We start from the raw sequence: 22,070 nt of genomic DNA on the forward strand, positions 1-22,070 counted from the left end.
TCATTCCTTATGACTAAACATCAACTCTTCCCATAAAAACAATGCTGACAGATTCAAGTGAATCTTACTATTGTGAACAAGCCTTCTCACCTACCCCCTATCAAAGTCAATTCTCAACCAAAAATGTTGTATCAGACCAATACTGTAATGTATAATCACGGAGTAGAGAGCACTACTGGTTTCCATCTTCCGTGGTTTAATATACAAATTGTAATAAATTGTTATGGAATTTACAGTTTTGTAGAGTGAAAATCCGCAACAGTATATAGATCGTAAGACTGTAAGTATACTAGTATTAGTATATAATAAATTGATAAAAACAATATAAAACCTAGTAGTAAACTTAAACATAATTATTTTTAATGATAAAGGGTTCTACAAGGTTTTATATTGTTTTTATCAATTTGAACAAAAGCATCCCATGTAAGTGAAGTGTTTTTATTAGTCTATAATATAATACAATTTTTATACTAGACGGAGAATAGTTTTAATTTTATAACCTGACGATGTTGTGATCACCAAAACTAGTTGTTGAACTATTTTTAAAGATTTTAAAAAAAAATATAGGGTCCTTCAAGATTTTTATATTGTTGTTAATTAGACGAAAACTGTATATATCACACCATATCTAATATGGGAGTATTTAAATTAGGTTTATCAAGTTTTCAGTTAGGTAATGATACCACTTTTGATCAGTCCTTGAGATACTGAAAGAAATGAGAAGTTGAGCCATTTAGTACGTCAAAATTTTACTGCATCAAGTTTGCAATGAAATGATACACAGTCTCAGCTACACCATTGCACGCTAGTTCAGGATAAGTGAAAATGGGGTAGAGAGAAGTTACTCAAAGCATAGAGAAAAGAATGCTATAAGCAATATCTATAATATTTGCTTGAAGGTTAGGTGGGGAGAGGTTAGGGATTGGATTTTTGTTTTTGAATGGGAATATACTGGTATCAATAATATTTTGGAATTTAATGAGATACTGCATCAACTGGACTTTCTGAAAGTAACGGGAACTTGACGAACTGAAAACGTTACGTTCTGAAGTTGCCTACCCGGGCTGAAGAGAGATCCTGATGAAGTGAATTTATCACCTTTTGAAAGCTAGCGCGCTCAACGTTGCATGGGTCAGATCGTAATTGTTCAAGATGCTATGAAGTGATGAGCTTCAGAGATTTGGATCTGGATCAACTGAGATCTTGATGAAGTGAATGTAACCAAGTCGTGCCTAGTACAGCCTGTCTCAAGTTCAACGTCACTGGCTAACGCGAAAATTGATACGCTCATTCACACACCCCTTTTAAAAACAACAATCTACTACGTCGAGACCTAGTACTTAGTTACGTAACTACTACGAAGTTCGCAAACATTTACAAGAACGTAAATTAAATGATGTGCTAGAGCTAAGTGTATCCAGAGGTCTGCGTCTTAGTCATTTGATTTGTCTAGATTTTACTTGGTTTCTGATTTTGTGATCAATAGATACTACTTTTAAAATGCAGTTTTCTAATATAAATCTTGAAGAACTAGGGATGATGTCATTAGAAAAATTGGATCAATAAATGAATGATGGATTATATTTTATAAATTTATTTATAATATATAAGTATCGGGATGGATATTTTGCAATGTATGAACCCAATTTTAAACGTGTGCTAGATTTCAGAAATACAGCCTTGTATATTGGTTGTTCAAGGAACTGTACAAATAAAGATTGTAAATTTGTTTATAAAATATTAGAAAAAGATCATGCTCTTGGTTTTTTGTTGGTAGAATGACCGCTTGAAAAATCTACAGCTATGAGCTTCAAAATTACATTCTGGAGGTTCGAAATCCACCGTGAACTGTAAAGTGAGACTCATGTTATAAAGTCAGCATCTGATTGGTTTGCTATCCTTGTCTGTCATTAGATAACAGACAGCTTTATCTCACTTCAGGCCTACTCATCTCTTGCCAACGCCATCATCATCATCATCATCATCATCATCATCCATGCTTTACCCACAGCACTAACCAAGGTCATACTGTGGGTCAAGAAACAATACTCAAAAAATCTGGTGTGGTACACTCACACAACTTTCCTTGCTCATTGAACTATAAGCCTCATTATCAAACGAGAATAATTTAGGGGAATAACATAATGACGATTGACGGCAACATATTTGCAACTACGATCAGACTACTGTATATGTGTATATACAATTGTTTTCAGAGTACTTTTTCCTTTATGTAAATTGTGAAATTCGATGATTTTTTTTTGAAATTCGTCAAAACAGCTGTTCTACAGATGAAATATCTTGACTATGACAGTGTTTTTTTATAAACTGCTCTACCTACCCACGGTATATGGAAGAAGAAAAAGTAAAAACCGTGTACCAACCTACCTCATGCACGAGAAGGAGGTTACAAAGTCCATTTCTCAAGGATTGGGTGGACCCCTCATTAGTACCCCAGGAAAAAGACTCATGTCAGTTGATAGAGCTAATAAATAACTATACAGGGTATGGATTTCAAAAAATTCGTTAGAGCCGTTTTTGAGAAAATCGTGAAAAATATGGTAGTAAATTCAATTTGCTCTCGCCTTTCGTTAAATAATAACCAATTTCAAACGTGTGCTAGATTTCAGAAGTACAGCCTTGTATATTGGTTGTTCAAGGAACTGTACAAATAAAGATTGCAAATTTGTTTATAAAATATTAGAAAAAGATCATTTTTCGTAGGTGGAATGACCGACCGCTTGAAAAATCTACAGCTTTGAGCTTCAAAATTACATTCTGGAGGTTCGAAATCCACCGTGAACTGTAAAGTGAGACTCATGTTATAAAGTCAGCATCTGATTGGATTGCTATCCTTGTCTGTCATTAGATAACAGACAGCTCTATCTCACTTCAGGCCTACTCATCTCTTGCCATCATCATCATCCATGCTTTACCCACAGCACAAACCAAGGTCATACTGTGGATCAAGAAACAATACTCAAAAAATACTACAAGGAACATGCAAATCCAATCATCTCACACACAATATTCGTCCTGCTATTTCAGTTATACAAATGCATTGTCACTTCCACCACATTACAGACTGTTGTGACAAACTTAAAATGAGAGATTAATAATCAAGAATGAGAAATATGGTAGTAAATTCAATCAACCTACACAATTTGGATTGCTATTTCAGCTCTTCAAATTCATTGCCAGTTCTACTACAACATTTTTTGTGTAGTTGAGAAGTTGATATTGTGGTAATTATTCATTTTGAATGATAAAGACTAAGAAATTGTCAAAAACCACAGATTTTTTGTACTTGGAAAGACCGGTTTCGGTTATTACACAATTTTCAATCTCTGATAAACTAAAGAGATTGTCAATCAGAGATTGACAATGGTGTAATAACAGAAACCGGTCTTTCTAAGTATCAATAAATCTGTGGTTTTTGACAATTTCTTAGTCTTTTTCATTCACTACTACAACATTAAAGCACGTTGTGGAAAATTGAAATTGAGAAATATAACAGTAAATTCAATCTCCTTACAAAAATTCCTATTGCTCTTCAAATTCATTGCCACTTCTACTACATTATAGCCAGAGAGTACAATGTCTGAAATGTTACATTATTTACTCTCTGATTAGGCTACAGCCCGTTGAAAAAAATTAAAAATCCGTTACTTCAACCAGCAAACTGCACTTGTAAATACTTTGAAATACCACCAGCTTTGTAATCACAATGAACGTGTTCATTGGCAGAAGTTTTTCCATTCACATCTTCAATTTAGCCACGAGCTGAGCTTCTATTGTGGCCTGAGATGCACTGAAAAGTCAACAACCAGCTACGTCCGTCGCTCTACTTGCTCTCTTTGTTCAAAGTCACGCTGCAATGAGCCTCATCATATCTACAGATATAATGCAAGGTTCCTCGCATTGAGATGGTTCACATAATACAGATATAGGATAGGCTGCATACTGATATATGGATATAATAAGTGGTTCGGTGCACTAAGATTACTCACATAATATAGGTATAGTGTTGTGCATGGGATGTTCTAGTGTTTCGATGCAGGCCTATAGAAATACTGCAGAATAATAATTGTACTTTGGATGGTCCACATAATATAGATACAGTGAAGGCTGCATGTTGATCTATAGATATATTGTGTAGTTCGTTGTACTAAGATGATTCACATTATAGTCCAGTCAATATAGACATAAAAAGGGGGTGTGCTTGCAATTTATATTGTAGTTCTGATTTTCTAATATCTTTTTTGGGTACATAAGAGAAGTCCAGAACCAATTTCTTCATGCAAAATTACCTTGTGCTAGATACAGAGTGGCCCAAAAACCTCGTATTTTCGGCTCATTTTCCAGTTTTCAGCTATTTGTTTCTGCCAAATCTCGTAATCAGAAAGAAAAATTTGCTCTAGTCTTTTTTCTAGATTATGAATTCTGAATAAAATGAGATCATTCGGAACTCTCTATCTCCATTGAGTACTAAGTTATGATTTTTCAAAAATGAGTGAAATTTGAAGAAAAAGCTGAAAAATACAATGAGCATTGTTGTCAGGTGTACCTGGAAATTTATATGAGATAGAGCGCTCTACCTGATCTCAGATTGTAGAGCACAAAAATACGCCTAGAGGGATTTTGAATTATACATCTAAATGGTAACAATCGGAAGATATTGTTGATCAAAAACTAAAATTCATCAAAATTGATTTTTTTCTTCAAATTTCACACATTTTTGAAAATCATAACTCAGTAATCAATGGAGATAGAGAGTTCCGAATAATCTCATTTTATTCAGAATTTCACAATCTAGAAAAAAGGCGAGAGCAAATTTTTCTGTCCGATTGCGAGATTTGGCAGAAATAGCTGAAAACTGGAAAATGAACCGAAAATAAGAGGTTTTTGGGCCACCCTGTATCTAGCACAAGGAAATTTCGCATGAAGAAATTGGTTCTGGATTCTCTTATGTACCCAAATAATATATTAAAAAATCAGAACTACAATATAAATTGCATGCACCAATGTATATAGTGACTGGACTATTATAGATGGTGCATGAGATTATAATGGCAGTGGTGAAAGATAGGAGAAGAACGTTGCCGATCCTCTGTCTTGCCAATGCCTTCTATAGACGGTAGCTGATACAGGTTTATTAATGTAATATTAACTGTTCATTCTCGTTTAAAATAATAAATTAAATTATATTTTTCAATGATTAGTAATTAATTTTGATAATTAAGATGCAATATTTTGTTAATTGATTATTAATACTACATTGTTGAAAGACGATCTGGCAACAGAGCAAAGCGAGAAAGAGATAGCGCTATCCGCTGTGTTGAATAATAGACAAGGATAGCAATACCATTGCTAATCAAACACTGCCATTATAACGTGCACCTCACTATAGTGTTTTGATGTATAGTCATACTGCAGAATTTTACATTGGATGATCCACATAATATAGATACAGTGAAGGCTGCATGTTGATCTATAAAATAAATACAGTAGTCCAGTGCACTAAGATTGTTCACATGAAATAGATAGACCTTTAGTGTTGCCTCTTTTCTGTATAGGGCTACTTTTTATAGAAATAGAAAAATAAAATCTCAGTACCCTTTATGAATTATTTAATCACAACATGTTTCGGACATTGATGACATTTTCAAGTCTTGTACTGAGATTTTATTTATTTATTTTATTTATTTTATTTATTTTATTTATTTTATTTATTTTATTTATTTTATTTATTTTATTTATTTATTTTATTATTTTATTTATTTTATTATTTTATTTATTTTATTTATTTTATTTATTTTATTTATTTTATTTATTTTATTTATTTTATTTATTTTATTTATACTGAGATTTTATATTTGTACTGAGATTTTAGTGTTGCTTATGAGATGTTCTAGTATCCTCATGAATAGAAATATTGCACATTTAGGTGCATTGAGATAGTCCACAAAATACAGATATAGTGTCCTTTTTGCTGATTTATAGAAGAGATGCTGCTGTATAGTTCGACGCGTTGACATAGTCCAGATACAAATAGAAAATTATATTCTCTTGTATGCCTACAGTAATATATAGTATAGATTTTCTTGTATCTCTATAGTTATACAGCAGTTTAATTTGATGCATTAGTTCATCGCATTGTCCAGATAATGGAGATTTAGTGTACTGAATCCTGAGTACACATAATTACACACTTATATAGTGTAGTACGTTCAGTAAAATGAGATAACATTTAAAATTTTACTGATGTAGAGTATTCTAGGTCAAACTATAGATATACTGGGTATTACGGAGTATTTGGATGGTCAAGATGATACAGATATATTGCATGGTCTGGGTTCAAGTTCATTTTACTTTGTTTGAGTGCAGTTGAATATGATAGAAATGGGACGAGCAGTCATGTGACCACCACTGTTGTCAGCTATAAATTTGTGCCCTTGTTTTTAAATAGTAATCATAACGGTTCAGTGCACCATTGCAGATTGCACAGTTCATATTACAATATACATTACTGTGGCACAGTTCTCTTAGGTTTATTTGCTTCAATATTCCTGTATAGTATCTACAAAGATTATACATTGCAAATGCTGAAAATGCTTCAAAATTCTTGTATAGTTATCTACAAAGATTATACATTGCAAATGCTGAAAAAGCTTCAAAATTCTTGTACAGTTATCTACAAAGATTACACATTTCTAGGTTGACATTGGAAATCTAGCAGGACAACGATTGAAATATGGGACAAGCGAGCAAACCAAGTTGAATACAAAGAGTATAAAATGTGATTACATTCTATGCTTGCTCTCTTAAATTCTATACTTTCTGTTTAAATACAGGAGTGGATTTCAATTATGGTGACGACTCCACAATATTATTCCATTATATGAAGGAACACATTTATTTTACTACTTGTTTTCATTTCAATGAAATTTCTATACTCTCATTAATTTTGTACTCTCCGTTTGAATACTAGACTTGGTGACATCCATATCAATATGAAGATGAAGTGGATAGATTTATTTCACTTTTGGTTTTAATTTCAATGAAAATTGTAGGTTAAGAAAGATTTACGAGCTTTTCACTTCGAGCAACAATAAAATATACTTTGAAACCAAAATTGGAAAAATATTAGGATTCATGAGTTTTTTCCCTCAAGCAAAATATACTTCATAATCGAAATTGGAAATGTATTTGTAAAGTAATTATAACATATTTTGTAGTCTATGTTTATTGGAGAGTGTTCCCCTATATCCTGTTTTTAAAAGTAAGACCCACCCAATGCACAAGGTGACCTAACTCAGCCTACCACATATCACAACTCAAACAAAAACACATCCCAACTCAATTTCCAACGAAAATAATTCACTTGTCAACGCCTTCATATAATTCTCAAAGTTTAATTTCGTCTGAGTCATCCATTCAATTTGAATATAATTGCTGTCTGAGAGTCTAGGCACGACCATCCCAAATTTAATTACAGCTATTATAACGCCTCCCAAAATATTACAACCGCTGTAAATACAATTGGTACTAAAACTTTAGTGTACGATAAAAATTTGAGCTGGCTCAACTTGATATATTTATAGACTGTATGGTTAGTGACTTTGATAAGCCGCCTAATTACGGAGTCCTATCATTTAAGAAACCAGCAGACTGTTTCTGTACTAAATATATCACTATATCAACACATTATAAGAGTTCGGAACTTGTGAACCCAAGTAAACAGAAGTTTGATAATGAACAGACGGTCATTCTTTGGAAATACTTTCCAAATTCTTGTGCCTTGCATCACAAAATCAAACATATCAATCTATTTAGAGAATACTAAATAGACCGATAATTTTTACTTTCCTTGCCCTACTACCATAGGTAAGGAAAGTATTGCTTTCCAAAAAAAATTAAGGTACCCCAATTTCAAGTTTTCTATACGTTTCAAGGTCCCCTGAGTCCAAAAACATGATTTTTGGGAATTGGTCTGTGTGTGTGTATGTGTGTGTGTGTGTGTGTGTGTGTGTGTGTGTGTGTATGTGTGTATGTCTGTGAACACGATAACTCCATTTCTAATTAACTGATTGACTTGAAATTTTAAACTTAAGGTCCTTATACCATGAGGACCCGACAATAAGAAATTCAATAAAACTCAATTCAAGATGGCGGAAAAAATGGCGGATAATTTCTAAAAAACCATGTTTTTCACGCTTTTCTCGAAAATAGCTCTAACGATTTTCTTCAAATTTATGCCATGGATAGCTATTCATAAGCCCTATCAACTGGCATAAGTCTCATTTCAGGGAAAATTTCAGGAGCTCTGTAATATTCTTGAGAAAAATGGCGGATAATGACTAAAAAACCACGTTTTTCACGGTTTTCTCGAAAACGGCCCCAACGATTTTCTTCAAATTTATACCATAGATAGCTATTCATAAGCCCTATCAACTGGCATGAGTCTCATCTCTGGGGAAATTTCAGGAGCTCCGTAATATTCTTGAGAAAAATGGCGAATAATGACTAAAAAGCCATGTTTTTCACGGTTCTCTCGAAAACGGCTCTAACGATTTGCTTCAAATTTATACCATGGATAGCTATTTATAAGCCCTATCAACTGACATGAGTCTCATTTCTGAGAAAATTGCAGGAGCTCTGTAATATTCTTGAGAAAAATGACAGTTACTAAAAATCCATGTTTTTCACGATTTTCTCAAAAACGGCTCTAACGATTTTTTTCAAATCCATCCCCTGTATAGTTATTTATTAGCTCTATCAACTGACATGAGTCTTTTTCCTGGGGTACTAATGGGGTCCACCCAATCCTTGAGAAATGGACTTTGTAAACTCCTTCTCGTGCATGAGGTAGGTAGGAACACGGTTTTTACTTTCCTTGCCCTACTACCATAGGTAAGGAAAGTATTGCTTTCCAAAAAAAATTAAGGTACCCCAATTTCAAGTTTTCTATACGTTTCAAGGTCCCCTGAGTCCAAAAACATGATTTTTGGGTGTTGGTCTGTGTGGTGTGTGTGTGTGTGTGTGTGTGTGTGTATGTGTGTGTGTGTGTATGTGTGTATGTCTGTGAACACGATAACTCCATTCCTAATTAACCGATTGTCTTGAAATTTTAAACTTAAGGTCCTTATACCATGAGGACCCGACAATAAGAAATTCAATAAAATTCAATTCAAGATGGCGGAAAAAATGGCGGATAATTACTAAAAAACCATGTTTTTCACGATTTTCTCAAAAACGGCTCTAACGATTTTCTTTAAATTTATACCATGGATAGCTATTTATAAGCCCTATCAACTGACACGAGTCTCATTTCTAGGAAAATTGCAGGAGCTGCGTAATATTCTCGAGAAAAATGGCGGATAATTACTAAAAAACCATGTTTTTCACGATTTTCTCGAAAACGGATCTAACGATTTTCTTCAAATTTATACCATGGATAGCTATTTACAAGCCCTATCAACTGACATGAGTCTTATTTCTAGGAAAATTGCAGGAGCTGCGTAATATTCTCGAGAAAAATGGCGGATAATTACTGAAAAACCATGTTTTTCACGATTTTCTCAAAAATTACTCGACTGATTTATTTCAAATTCATACTCCGTATAGTTATTTATCATCCCCATCAACTGGCATGAATCTCCTCTCTGGGAAACTAATGGGGGGCTCACCCCATCCTTGAGAAGTGTACTTTGTAACCTCCTTCTCGTGCATGAGGTAGGTAGGTAGGTAGAGCAGTCTATAAAAATAACACATAGTCGAGATATTTCATCTGTAGAACAGCTGTTTTGACGACTTTTAAAAAATCATCGGATTTCACAATTTACACAAAGGAAAAAGTACTCTGAAAACAATAATTATATACACACATATACAGTAGTCCGATCGTAGTTTCAAATAATTATGTTGCCACCAATCGTCATTATGTTATTTCTCTGAATTATTATCGTTTAAGAATGAGGCTCCCAGTTCAATGAGCAAGGAAAGTTGTGTGAGTGTACCACACCAGATTTTTACTTTTTCTTCTTCCATATACCGTGGTAGGTAGAGCAGTTTATAAAAAGAACACAGTCATAGTCAAGATATTTCATCTGTAGAACAGCTGTTTTGACGAATTTCAAAAAATCATCGAATTTCACAATTTACATAAGGAAAAAGTACTCTGAAAACAATTTTATATACACATATACGGTAGTCTGATCGTAGTTGCAAATATGTTGCCGTCAATCGTCATTATGTTATTCCCCTAAATTATTTTCGTTTGATAATGACGCTTAGGTTTATTTAGCGAACTATATTAGAAATTTTAAGGTAGGGTTATAAAAAGGGCACATTCCGTGGATGTTTTTTTTACAAGAGAAATATTTGATCAAAATAAGGGGAAAGGTTTTTAAGCGAAAATAGATGTAAAATTTTAAATAGTTCAATGAGCAAGGAAAGTTGTGTGAGTGTACCACACCAGATTTTTCACATTATTGTTCGAGAAAGGTTCCAGTTTATTTGTCACTGGTGACTCCAATAATCAGATAATTATAAAAATAATTGTGTGAGATTGAAATTTGAACAAAAATATGTTGTTGTTTATCTTTGAAAGAGAAATACTGATTAATTATTGAGATAGAGAAGAATGATAACTTGGATACTTTTCTCTATACTTTTTTTGAAATCGATCAATCTTAAAACATGATTTGTTCTTTCCATCCTCAATGAAAAATTACAAAATCTTTTGGAAGGTGTGAGAAATCAAATCCAAAATATTTATCTAACCATACAACACAGAAAATGTGATCATGACATTAAGACAATGCGTAGTATACACTCAACAGAATATCTCAAACATACAACCTACCATAGATCATCACCTCATTATACAATGGACAGGTAATGAACATTTTGATTATCGGTTATACTGAATTTATATTGACAATTCATAAGCAACTTTGATTTATTGGCCGATTAAATATGAGAATATATGAGAAAAGATGAAGTTTACATAATTTCAGTAACATAGAACAGTCTCAATCAGAGCTTATTATACAAGCTATCTCAATCATAATCAAGAGTTACTGAAATCTTGTTCAAGTCTTCTCTCCAACATTAGCATTATTCAATTAATCCATCAATCGTCAAAATAGTAAATTCGGTCACATGTTTTTCTAACAAGTACCTTTCCTTCTGTAGTTGCCAAATTTCAATTTAGTATAAAATTTGGAGCTGAAATCTTGTTCAAGTCTTCTCTCCAACATTAGCATTATTCAATTAATCCATCAATCGTCAAAATATTAAATTCAGTCACATGTTTTTCTAACAAGTACCTTTCCTTCTGTAGTTGCCAGATTTCAATTTAGTATAAAATTTGGAGCACGAAAAATAAAAATTAGAACCGATTTGGACAAAGAGAGGAAGTAGAATGTCAGTGAAAGGGAGATAGAGAGTGAGCGAGAGAGAAGTGTCAGAATAAGAATGGAAAACAGAGAGGAAAGTTATCACAAATCTCAAAGGTCATGCAAATAAAGACACGCGATCAATTCGTGCACAAATAACTGAAAATTCAATCGACTAAATAATCAGCAGCGCGATATCCGATAAGAGTAGTTTAGCCTCTTATCAAATATATCACTGCTACGTAAATCTCAGAAACCCAATTTCATCAACAACAAATTAGGCGGAAGTTTGGGAATTTGTTTCATTTTCACATCATGACATTCGAGGAACAAAGACTAGATTTAGAGAGATCATGAGAATAACAATTTTTGCAGATAACAATCGACTAGATAATTTCAGTTAGTAACTTATTTGTCATTTAAGCAAAAATACAAACAGCAGTTCACGAGTCGATCAAAATTACAATGCATGAAGAATGAGTGTTTTCAAGCTCAAAATTATTGTTCTTTTCAATCCAGTACTCTCAAGCATATCTATCAATTTACTGAGTGGATTTTTCTCCTTTGATTTTTACCCCAAATTTATCTGAATTTAAAAGTGAATTATAAACAATGTCATAAGATATTATGTTCCAAAATATATGCAAGAAGAAGAAGGATAATATAGAGATCTTTCTAGAGAAATTTCTTCTCAATGCTCTATCATCAATGCTCATTGTATTGTAGTCAATATTAACTACTGCATTTGGAAAAAGAAATATAAGTTATATCTATTGTTGGATGGATAAATTAGCACGAAATGTTATTATGTAACCTCTACCACGAAGTGTGGATGATAAAAAGAGAATAAATATAAATTAATATTTTATTGGTCATGAATATTTCAAGTATACATGTACCATGTCAGAGCCATAAGTTGACTCAATGCATTTTTATGTAATGTCCCATACACAGGACACAGAAATCTGTTGTACTTCCCCCAACAACTGTAATAATTTGTGAATAAATCAACATGTATATTACGTAATTTTTCAGTTTTTTGGTACGATGTAATCTCAAGTTCAATACCAGGGTGAAGACCTCCAAAGTTAGAGTTACCGAAACAAGGAAAACACCAGAATAATCCAGCGCAGACGACAAAAGAGACAGAAATGCGTGCAGTAAATAAACAGTGTGTCTCTGATGACGACCTTCCCCTGTAATTGAACTACAGTAGTGGGAATATGGGCTAGAACGTCAAAGGTCACATCAATATGTAATGAGTTGAACAGCCGGCCAAGGAACACACTATATTCACTGTCAAGTCTGGCGCAAATAGGAAAGAGATGACGTTTTTTGTGAAACTCGTGAATGAGTTGGACCTCACACATGACTTCAAATTAGACATCTCTAGTCCGGCGCAACAAGAAATACAGGTGACATTTTGTACCACAAATGAATAAGTTTGAACTCACGACTTCAATAATTAGACACCCGTCCGGCAGAACCAGTGAGAATAGAATGTAACATTCTATACATTGAATGTGCAATACAAACATATACATGTAATATGTAATGTACACCTTATACATTCATACATTGTTACATTCTATACTCACTGGGCATAACAAGAAAAGCAGGAGACGTATTTGCCACAAGTGAATAAGTTGGACCTCAAAGAAAATAAAAAGTTAGTTCTAGAAGTTCAGCTCTATTCTCTCTGGACCTCACACACTTACTTGATACTTGAGTTCTTCGTCGATGACTGGGAAAACTATATAGACTGTGTCGAGAGTCTTGGAGTACAAAGTAATAAAAATCTCCTTAGACTCTGGTTTGGCAGTGGATTTTATTGGAAAATAAAGGCTTTTTTTAATCGCGATCAACATGACTTCATTTGTGCCAATATTTAGTCAAGGAATTGAGACTTTATAAAACGTGTGGTAGAAGTTGAGAGGTTATGTAAAACTCGTAAATAGATTGGACCTCACACATAATTTCAATTTCGTATTATTACAAGTTGTGACACTTTAAAGCGTGTAAACAAAAGGAATAATAACATTGTATTTTTTATTTAGGGCTACTTTTAATATAAATAAAAATATTAATCTAAGTACCCTTTGAATTATTTTAGCACGACATGTTGCGGCTACTAATGTCATTTTCAAGTCTTGAATCAGCTACTTGAAAATGGCATAATTTATAATACTAATAATTTATATATTATATAATATTTCTATAATTTATATATAGTACCCTTCAAATACTTTAAAGGGTACTCAGATTAATACTTTTATGTATGGAATAATAATAATACCCAGTAATACAGTATACTAATTGGCTAGCAACAAACTCTAAACTCTGCCAAGAGATAGCAGCACTTGTAGGGTGAAAAGTTTACAAGAATACTTGACTCCGCCTACGTCTCTCCTGATTGGTCATCACGTTGTAATCCAACTCCGAATTCTAGCAGTAGATGGCAGCACATGTCGGGTAATATTTTCAACTCTGCCTACTCTCTCTCCTGATTGGTTGATAGGTTGTAATGTATCTGATTCTAAACTCTGCCAACAGGTAGCAGTAAGTGCTGGGTGATATGTTCAAATAGAAGTGTTGTTGAAACACTGAAAATTTATCGAGTCTTCAATACCTTTGAAAAAGGGAGAAAAGCTTGAGCTTCAAAGTTGACTCTATCATTCATTCACAGCGACTGTAATAATGGAGAAAGTAAAGCCAGAATTCATTATTAACTGAATTCGCGAGCGGAATGTTGAAGGAAAAATGGAAAGGATAAATTAGCGACCTCGACACGAAACGTTTCAATCAAGTTTATGAATAATGTCAATGACTTCATTCAATAAACGTTCTCGTAAAGTCCGGGTTTCATGGAAAAAATACGTAAAATGCCTTTCTGATTTGTTTTATTTATTCACAATGATTCATTTATTGATCAGGAAAGTGTTGCCCAAGGCTAGCTTCATAAATAATATCAGATCTGATTGAGTTGTGTATCAAAACAAAGTGAATGTTCCCTAAATCTAAAATATGAGTACTGTATTATGATTGGAAATAAATCACGATTGGTTAAATTATCGTACCAGAGAGCCTGAATTGTCATTGTTTTATAAATGTTACTTGCAAGAATTGAAATAGAGACATTTGAAAGGTTATTCAACTACTCCTAATGATGCACTACGGAAAAAGTGGAACAATTCTTAGCTTGTCAACAAAATGGAATTGAAAAGTATAAAGACTCTAAGCTTGTTAAGAGAACAAAAGGAAATGCCCAAAATTTCAACTGCCTAAAATCACTTCTTTAACATGTTTTATAGAGGTTACTTTCAAGAATTGCAATAAACATGTAAAATATTATTCAACTACTCCTAGTGATACACTACAGAAAAAGTAGACCAATTCTTAGCTTGTAAAGAGAACAGGAGGAAACGCCCAACATTCTTAAATCTGATACAAAACTGAACAAAGAAGGAAGATAATTAAAAATTTGAAGGAAAAGGAAAAATAGCTATTGGCCTTCAACCGGTATTAAGATATCAACCGGAATAAGGTTCCCAAAAAACAGGAGTCCGGGTATTACTATAGTGTAATATACAACACTTGAAATGAGTTACTTTAAAAAAAATCTGGTGTGGCGCACTCACACAACTTTCCTTGCCGTTATGAAAATTGATCACCTGACGCTAGTGTTAACGCGCATCTCAAGTCTACTATTCAAAGATCTGAGCCAGCTGATGACAGGCAAATAACGCTGGGGACACACGAAGTCTGCTATCTCTTCATAGTGAATGATTTAATAGAATCAACAGTTTGCAATTGAATAATCACATTTTCTCGAATTTCGAGCTTATTTTCAATTTTACGTGACTGAAATGTTACTGAACATTAATTGTAGAGATGTTTATGCTCAATCTTTTCCACTTGAAATTTTTTGTTTAAATCGTATTTGAAGCCTGATAATTGGGAATATAAAATCAAACTTTGCAAAGATGGGCGGAGCTCCTGAAATTTTTACAGATATGGGACTTGTGGCAGTTGATAGAGCCTATCAATAACTATTCTAGATATGAATTTGATCAAAATCGTTGGAGCCGTTTTCGATAAAATAACGAAAAACCCTGTTTTTGACAACATTTTCGCCATTTTAGCCGCCATCTTGAATTGCATTTGATCGAAATTGTCCGTGTCGGATCCTTATAGTGTAAGGACCTTAAGTTCCAAATTTCAAGTCATTCCATTGATTGGGAGATGAGATATCGTGTACACAGACGCACATACAATCATACACACACACATACAGACCAATACCCAAAAATCAATTTTAGGACTCAGGGGACCTTGAAACGTATAGAAATTTGGAAATTGGGGTACCTTAATTTTTTTCAGAAAGTAATACTTTCCTTACCTATGGTAATAGGGCAAGGAAAGTAATAATATAATCTGAAGTTTCCTAGTGATGATTTAATCGATCCATGACTAAATAAGGGTTTTATAGTAACAGGCAACTAGAAATTCATTTTCTGAAGGTTACGAGGGAGAAGACACTTTCCAAAAAGTAATAAAAGATCCTGTACTAAGTTTCCCCAAGTTCTGTAGAATTCATCAGTACAAAATTAAGTTTCCTCAAGTCCTTTAAAGTTCATCTGGACAAAATTAAGTTTCCCCAAGTCCTGTAGAATTCATCTGTACAAAATTAAGTTTCCCCAAGTCCTGTAGAATTCATCTGTACAAAATTAAGTTTCCCCAAGTCCTGTAGAATTCATCTGTACAAAATTAAGTTTCCCCAAGTCCTGTAGAATTCATTAAGCATTCGTTTGTACAGACATGCTCGTTAATTCTCCATCTCGCCTGTGCTCATTTGATAGATCTTCTCTAAACGATTGTTGTTGGTAAAAAGCCAATTACAGCCTGGCCTACAATAATTGAAGTAGCTGGCAATGGAAATATGGTGCATGCTTTGAAGAGAAGAGATTCCTGAGGAGCTGGAGCAAGCTTTCACGCTGAAGTCTGCTTTCTACGACTTCACTAATAAGCTGAAATGCACATAACTGAGTTGAAAACGAGCTTCACTGAACAGTGGGCTAATTAACTTGACAACGATTCGAGAAACGGTCTAATGAGATTCTTGCTTCCAGTTTGTCAACGACTTTTAGCTATTATTCCTCTAAAACCGGCATAAGCCATTCCCAGAGAGATATTCACCATGGAAACATAGTTAATGAAGTAGTTTGTAATTTGGTTTGTTGATACTAAATCCAATTATTGAGAGGGTTGAATGACTTAATGACGAGAGGTATGTCTTTAAAGGTGCGTACAGATTTACGCGCCGCGAACATGAGCAATTCACTTTTAATCAGCTGATGCCAAGCTTTTTATATCTGTATCTTACCGTTTCTGATATAGTGAGCTGATTAAAAGTGAATTGCTCATGTTCGCGGCGCTTATATCTGTACGCACCTTAATAATATGAAACTCATAAATGATTGGTAGATAAGTCAAAGGGGACATTCTTCAATCAGAGTTCGTTGAAATGAAGAAAATTACCAAATGCAATGTAGATTAATTACCAAGTGAGCTACCACAAAATCAATGGGGAATAAACAAGAAGAAACTCAGCTGATGGGAAAAAGAGATTCTGAGGATAAATCATATATTATTATTACCGAAATTACAGTAACGCGAGGCGCACACCAGTTAGTCAAGACAGGACAAGACACGTTTAGTCACAATACTTCACATAGTTGCTTATGAAGACATGTCTAATTGCAATGACTAATCGGTGTGAGTTGCGTCATAAGAAACAATGTGAAGTATTGTGACTAAACGTTTCTTGACTAACTGGTGTGCGCCTAGCTTAAGATATTGAAATTAGCAGTTGATTAAACAGCTACAATTGAATGAGCTGGTTAGCTACAACATTAGGTAGTTCATCCACCAAAATTTGAGAAAACTGGTTGAATTTTACAGTCACAACAATTAGGTGCGTACAGACTTATGCGCCTCGAAAACTTCGCTTTGTATCAGCTGATGTTCAGCTTATCATATCTGTATTTGTACAGAAACAGTAAAATACAGATATAATAAGAAGAGAATAGCTGATGGAAAGCGAAATGCGCGTGTTCGTGACTCATAAGTCTGTATAAAGGTGCGTACAGATATACGCGCCGCGAACATGAGCAATTCACTTCAGCTGATGCCAAGCTTTTTTTATATTTCTGTATCTTACCGTTTCTGTAAAAATACAGATATAGTCAGCTGATTAAAAGCTCATGTTCGCGGCGCGTATATCTGTACGCACCTCAAGATATTGGGACAAGCCTAGTCAGCCATGTCAATTCTACAGTTACAATATTTACCTTTTGTAATTGTGTTATTTTTATAGGCTATATCATTTAATTTTTTTATATGAAAAAGGTTCTTCATAACACAGAACTCTTCATAATATAGTAAATGCAGTAAATTCCAACTAAGAACTAAAGCCTTCCCTTTCCTTAGAAATGGAAATGTTAATAACATCATGATTTCCTTAGTGATGGGAATCTTAACTTACATTAACCCGTGAATAGAAATGAACGTGAATCAACCTATTTACCATATCTATGAGATTCCGAATGTCAATGACCTTTAACATTACTAACACTCTATTTCCGTTGTAATTATAACGGTCACAAGTGATAACCGAGCAATAAAATTCCATCGAAACACATCACTCAATGAACAAGCGTTACGTAATTTTACTTGGGATCACAATGAACAAGTCGATTGATCTTGAGCCGAATAAATCAAGGATTAGACAAACTATTTTCAGAACAGATTGCGTAATTCAACTGAGAAACTTGTTTCAAAGAATTTGAACCTGCATTTGGAACGCCACATTGAGAAATATTCTGCTCAACGAAAACAACACACCAGATTCGGTCAATGGAACACAGAGAGTGTACTGCATCCAAATAAAAATTAATTCTAAATTCCAAGAACTTGAAATAAATTAGGCTACTTGAATGACACAATAAAACTTTAAATAGTGATTAAAGTTCACTGATTTTCGACCTACTATTGGAAAAAGTAAATCATGTTCAACATTCTAACAATAATAACCTTGCAATTTATTAAATTGCTTTCTTATTCCATGTAAGTTATCAACGCTGAATCGCAGGAAATGATAGGAGGATCTCCTAACAAATAAAAAATCTTTGACTTTTGGAATAAAAAAGAAAAACTATAAAAAAATTCATCTGTAAACGATTAAATCAGAGGATATCGATTTATGATTTTTTGAAAATGGTTAAATACCAAATGATTAACACCATAGAGAAACGATAGCAGATAAGTAGATATCCCATGGTATAGGGCGTTTATGTCGTAACTTTTACTGTTATCCCAAGCCGATAGTTCACGTAGTATTTTCCCATGCAGCTGTGTGACGCTGGTAGTCTCTCAAATATGCGCCGCTCATACACTATCACCCCAACAAAACAATAAAAATTGACAATAATCGACAGTAATCGGCTTGAGATAACAGTAAAAGTTGCGACATAAATTCCCTATACCATGGGATATCTACTTACGCTATTGTTTCTCTATGGTAACACCCAATTCGGACTTCATTTATAGACCCTCGACTTATATTCTACAACTTTTCTCCCTTCCTGATGGTTCTTCAATGCTGTTTCGAACATAACTACTGGCCCAATTTCTTCAACATACAGTATTTTATAATATAGGATAAAATAACAGGGGAAATATAAAACCCCAGAAAATTCCTTTCAAATTATTTGTTTATTTTTATTATTTCAAAATTTTTATTTAAAATAAATTTTTAATTTTTTTGATTACTAATAATTTATTTCTCAAAATATCGAATTTCGACTTCTTTCTTTTACCTCTCATCACAGATACAACCTGGTTGTCTGTATTCGAAGACATGCATACAGTCTGTATTGATACATTCAATATTTATATATTTATTCATTTAATGCAAAAGAAAACATAGCATAAGATAAAATTTCTTATTTTTCTCCTTCATCTTCTTATGGAGGATATCATAAAAAATAGAGTACAACAGTAATATACTACATGTAATAAAACGAGAATATACGACGAAAATGACATAGAAATCTACACCATAATAAAGGAAAGAACTCTCTGGCTTATTCACGTACGGGATAAGAAAATTATGTTTGACGCATCATCACGTCTGAACTACTGGACTGATTAACTTGAAATTTCGCATAAATTTTCTTAATTCACCGAGGATGGTTATAGGCCTGTTTTCAATTTTCCAAGATTTCATTACATCAAGTTTTCAGGTTGTAAAATATACCCTTGCGGAGCACGGGTTACATGCCAGTAGATAATAAAGGTCATGCAATGTCGAGTCTTGTTGCCACTTTACATCATGAAAACTGTTCTTTCACGGTGTGACATACACTCCTGTTTTAAAGAGATAGCTAGCTTATATTAAAATTAATTTCAATCTGTCAGCATTAATTGAATGATAAGCGATTGTGTTATTCATAAGGAATACTGACATCTCGAAGTGAATTCCACTATAGCAGGATGAAGGAGTTAGATACCCTACTATTGAAATATTACATTAATTACATAGCAGCGCCGAAAAACATCATGTGTCAGCTGTAAAGATGGGCTATTAGCCATGAAATGTTTCGGGTGGTGGGCAATTAATAATAATCTTCCGGTGGGGCGAGGGCGACCTTCCTTCTGCGACGAACTGGTTCTTGGAGAGCGCGCGAACTCTCATGTCTAAATTTAGGTTTGATAATAATATTCTAGCCACAGAACACTTGGACTGTTTCCTCACACAAGATACCAATTTTTTCATTTTTCATAGCAATTTTTTCATTTTTCATAGCAATTTATTCATTTTCAGGAGCAATTTGTTTGCATGTGAGAGAATTTTTCATTGCAAGAGCACCTGTTCAAATACAGTAGTAACAATTTCAGTCTTACTTGGATAATATTAATTTTAGTTTTACTTGTATGAGATTTGAATTCATTTTTCAAGTTTTTGCACACTATTTTTTATGCGTCTTCAGTCTTCAACTAATTGTAAGAATTATTCTTATAAATGACTAAAACCTAAATATTCTAAACTTAGTATTTCAAGTTTCCAACTCATAGCTTAATACAAAGCAACTCATCAATATACAGCCTCAACTATACCTCGTGAAGCAGAATTTTTACTCAGAATGGAGTTTTACAATCCTGATGAGTGCACATTGTAACTTAACCTAAAATTTAATTTGGACTGTAGTAAAAATTTTAGGAGGAACAGTGTTGGGCATAAGCCTGTTGTGCCTTCTCATATAAGTGTAATAATTGTACATGATTAGATGAATAAATAAAATAAATAAATGAACATGTGACATAGTGGAGTTACACTAGTGGCGTTAGGTGGAGTAAATACAATCTATTCTAGATTCTAGATATCTCTTTCCTGTATAGGGCTACTTGTAATATAAATATAATAGTACCTTTTTTTAAAAAAAGGGTACTGAGATTTTTATTTTCTTTATATTTAGATTCTAGATTCCTTGCCATTTTCAAGAGAGCTGTCATGAATTAATACCTTGCTTTAGTTTAATTCACCTTAAGTTTAATTCATCAAAAGCAGTATTAATTTGATTTCTTGTGGGACCAGACTTCACAAGTTAGCAGTTAGCATCAAAGTTTTGTCATAAAGATTCTTTATGAATGGGACGCTGATCAAGTATTGTTTACTATCCTATTTTAGATGGTTTCCAAACCAAGGTGTAACTGTTAATAAAGGCGAAACATCTATTAGAAAGCATCTAACCATTGAACAAAGTTAAAAATGCCCATTATTCAGCCACAAACCGCTATCAATTCCTGGAAGGACCTACACTTGAGCTAAAATTATACAATGGCATAGAACCGCACACCTCCCAACAATGTGGAGTATTTGAATAGAATCTTCGTGGAAACGAGGAGTTAGCTAGCGTCTCTTTCATTGGTCAGAACAAAGGTTAGCTCTGGATAGGACAGCAGGTGTAACAATGTGGAGAGTGACCCCCCCCTCTCATCAATCGGACGGCATCATCTGTCCCACATATGCACGTGGATAATTCACATTTTTCAGAATGAGCAGTAGAATATCAGAAGAAGATATTTATATTCTTCTTCTTTTTTGGCTGTGCCTTATCCCATTTATTTGGTCGACATTCATATTACAATATTACATATTAGTATTAAAATATAAAAAATTATGCGATGCTGTAATAGTTATTTACTGTTCATGATTAAAAAATTGTTTTGTTTCAAATTATTGTATCATATTGTTGCAAAATAAAGAACCATTTGATTTGATTAGATGATGATGATGGGTGGAGAGTGATCAGATGGTATAAAATACACAGAGAGACAAGGGGTAGACGAAAAAAGAGGGAGGAGAAGATGAAAAGCACAGAAAACGAAAACATTAAGGAAGATTATCATAAGTAAAGGGTGGACGATAGGAAGAGGGAGGAGAAGAAGAGGAAAGAGGACGAAAAAGAAAAGGAAGAGTGTAACAGTGTAAGGGTATGATGAGGAGGGAAAGAAGAATGCGATAACATATAAAAATGGGCGAGAAGGATGAAAAAGATGAAGATGATGAAGAATAAGTAGAAGAAGAAGGAGAAAGAAGAAGAAGAG

General features: G+C 33.6%; 1 protein-coding gene across 1 annotated transcript in view; it reads right to left on the bottom strand.

Annotated features, from left to right (window-relative positions):
* Positions 1–22,070, bottom strand: part of LOC111048550 (nuclear receptor-binding protein homolog) — a 210,586-nt gene that overhangs the window by 171,281 nt on the left and 17,235 nt on the right. The window lies entirely within an intron of this gene.

The sequence above is a fragment of the Nilaparvata lugens genome, chromosome 10 (assembly GCF_014356525.2).
Source record: "Nilaparvata lugens isolate BPH chromosome 10, ASM1435652v1, whole genome shotgun sequence".
In the NCBI taxonomy this organism is placed as follows: domain Eukaryota; kingdom Metazoa; phylum Arthropoda; class Insecta; order Hemiptera; family Delphacidae; genus Nilaparvata; species Nilaparvata lugens.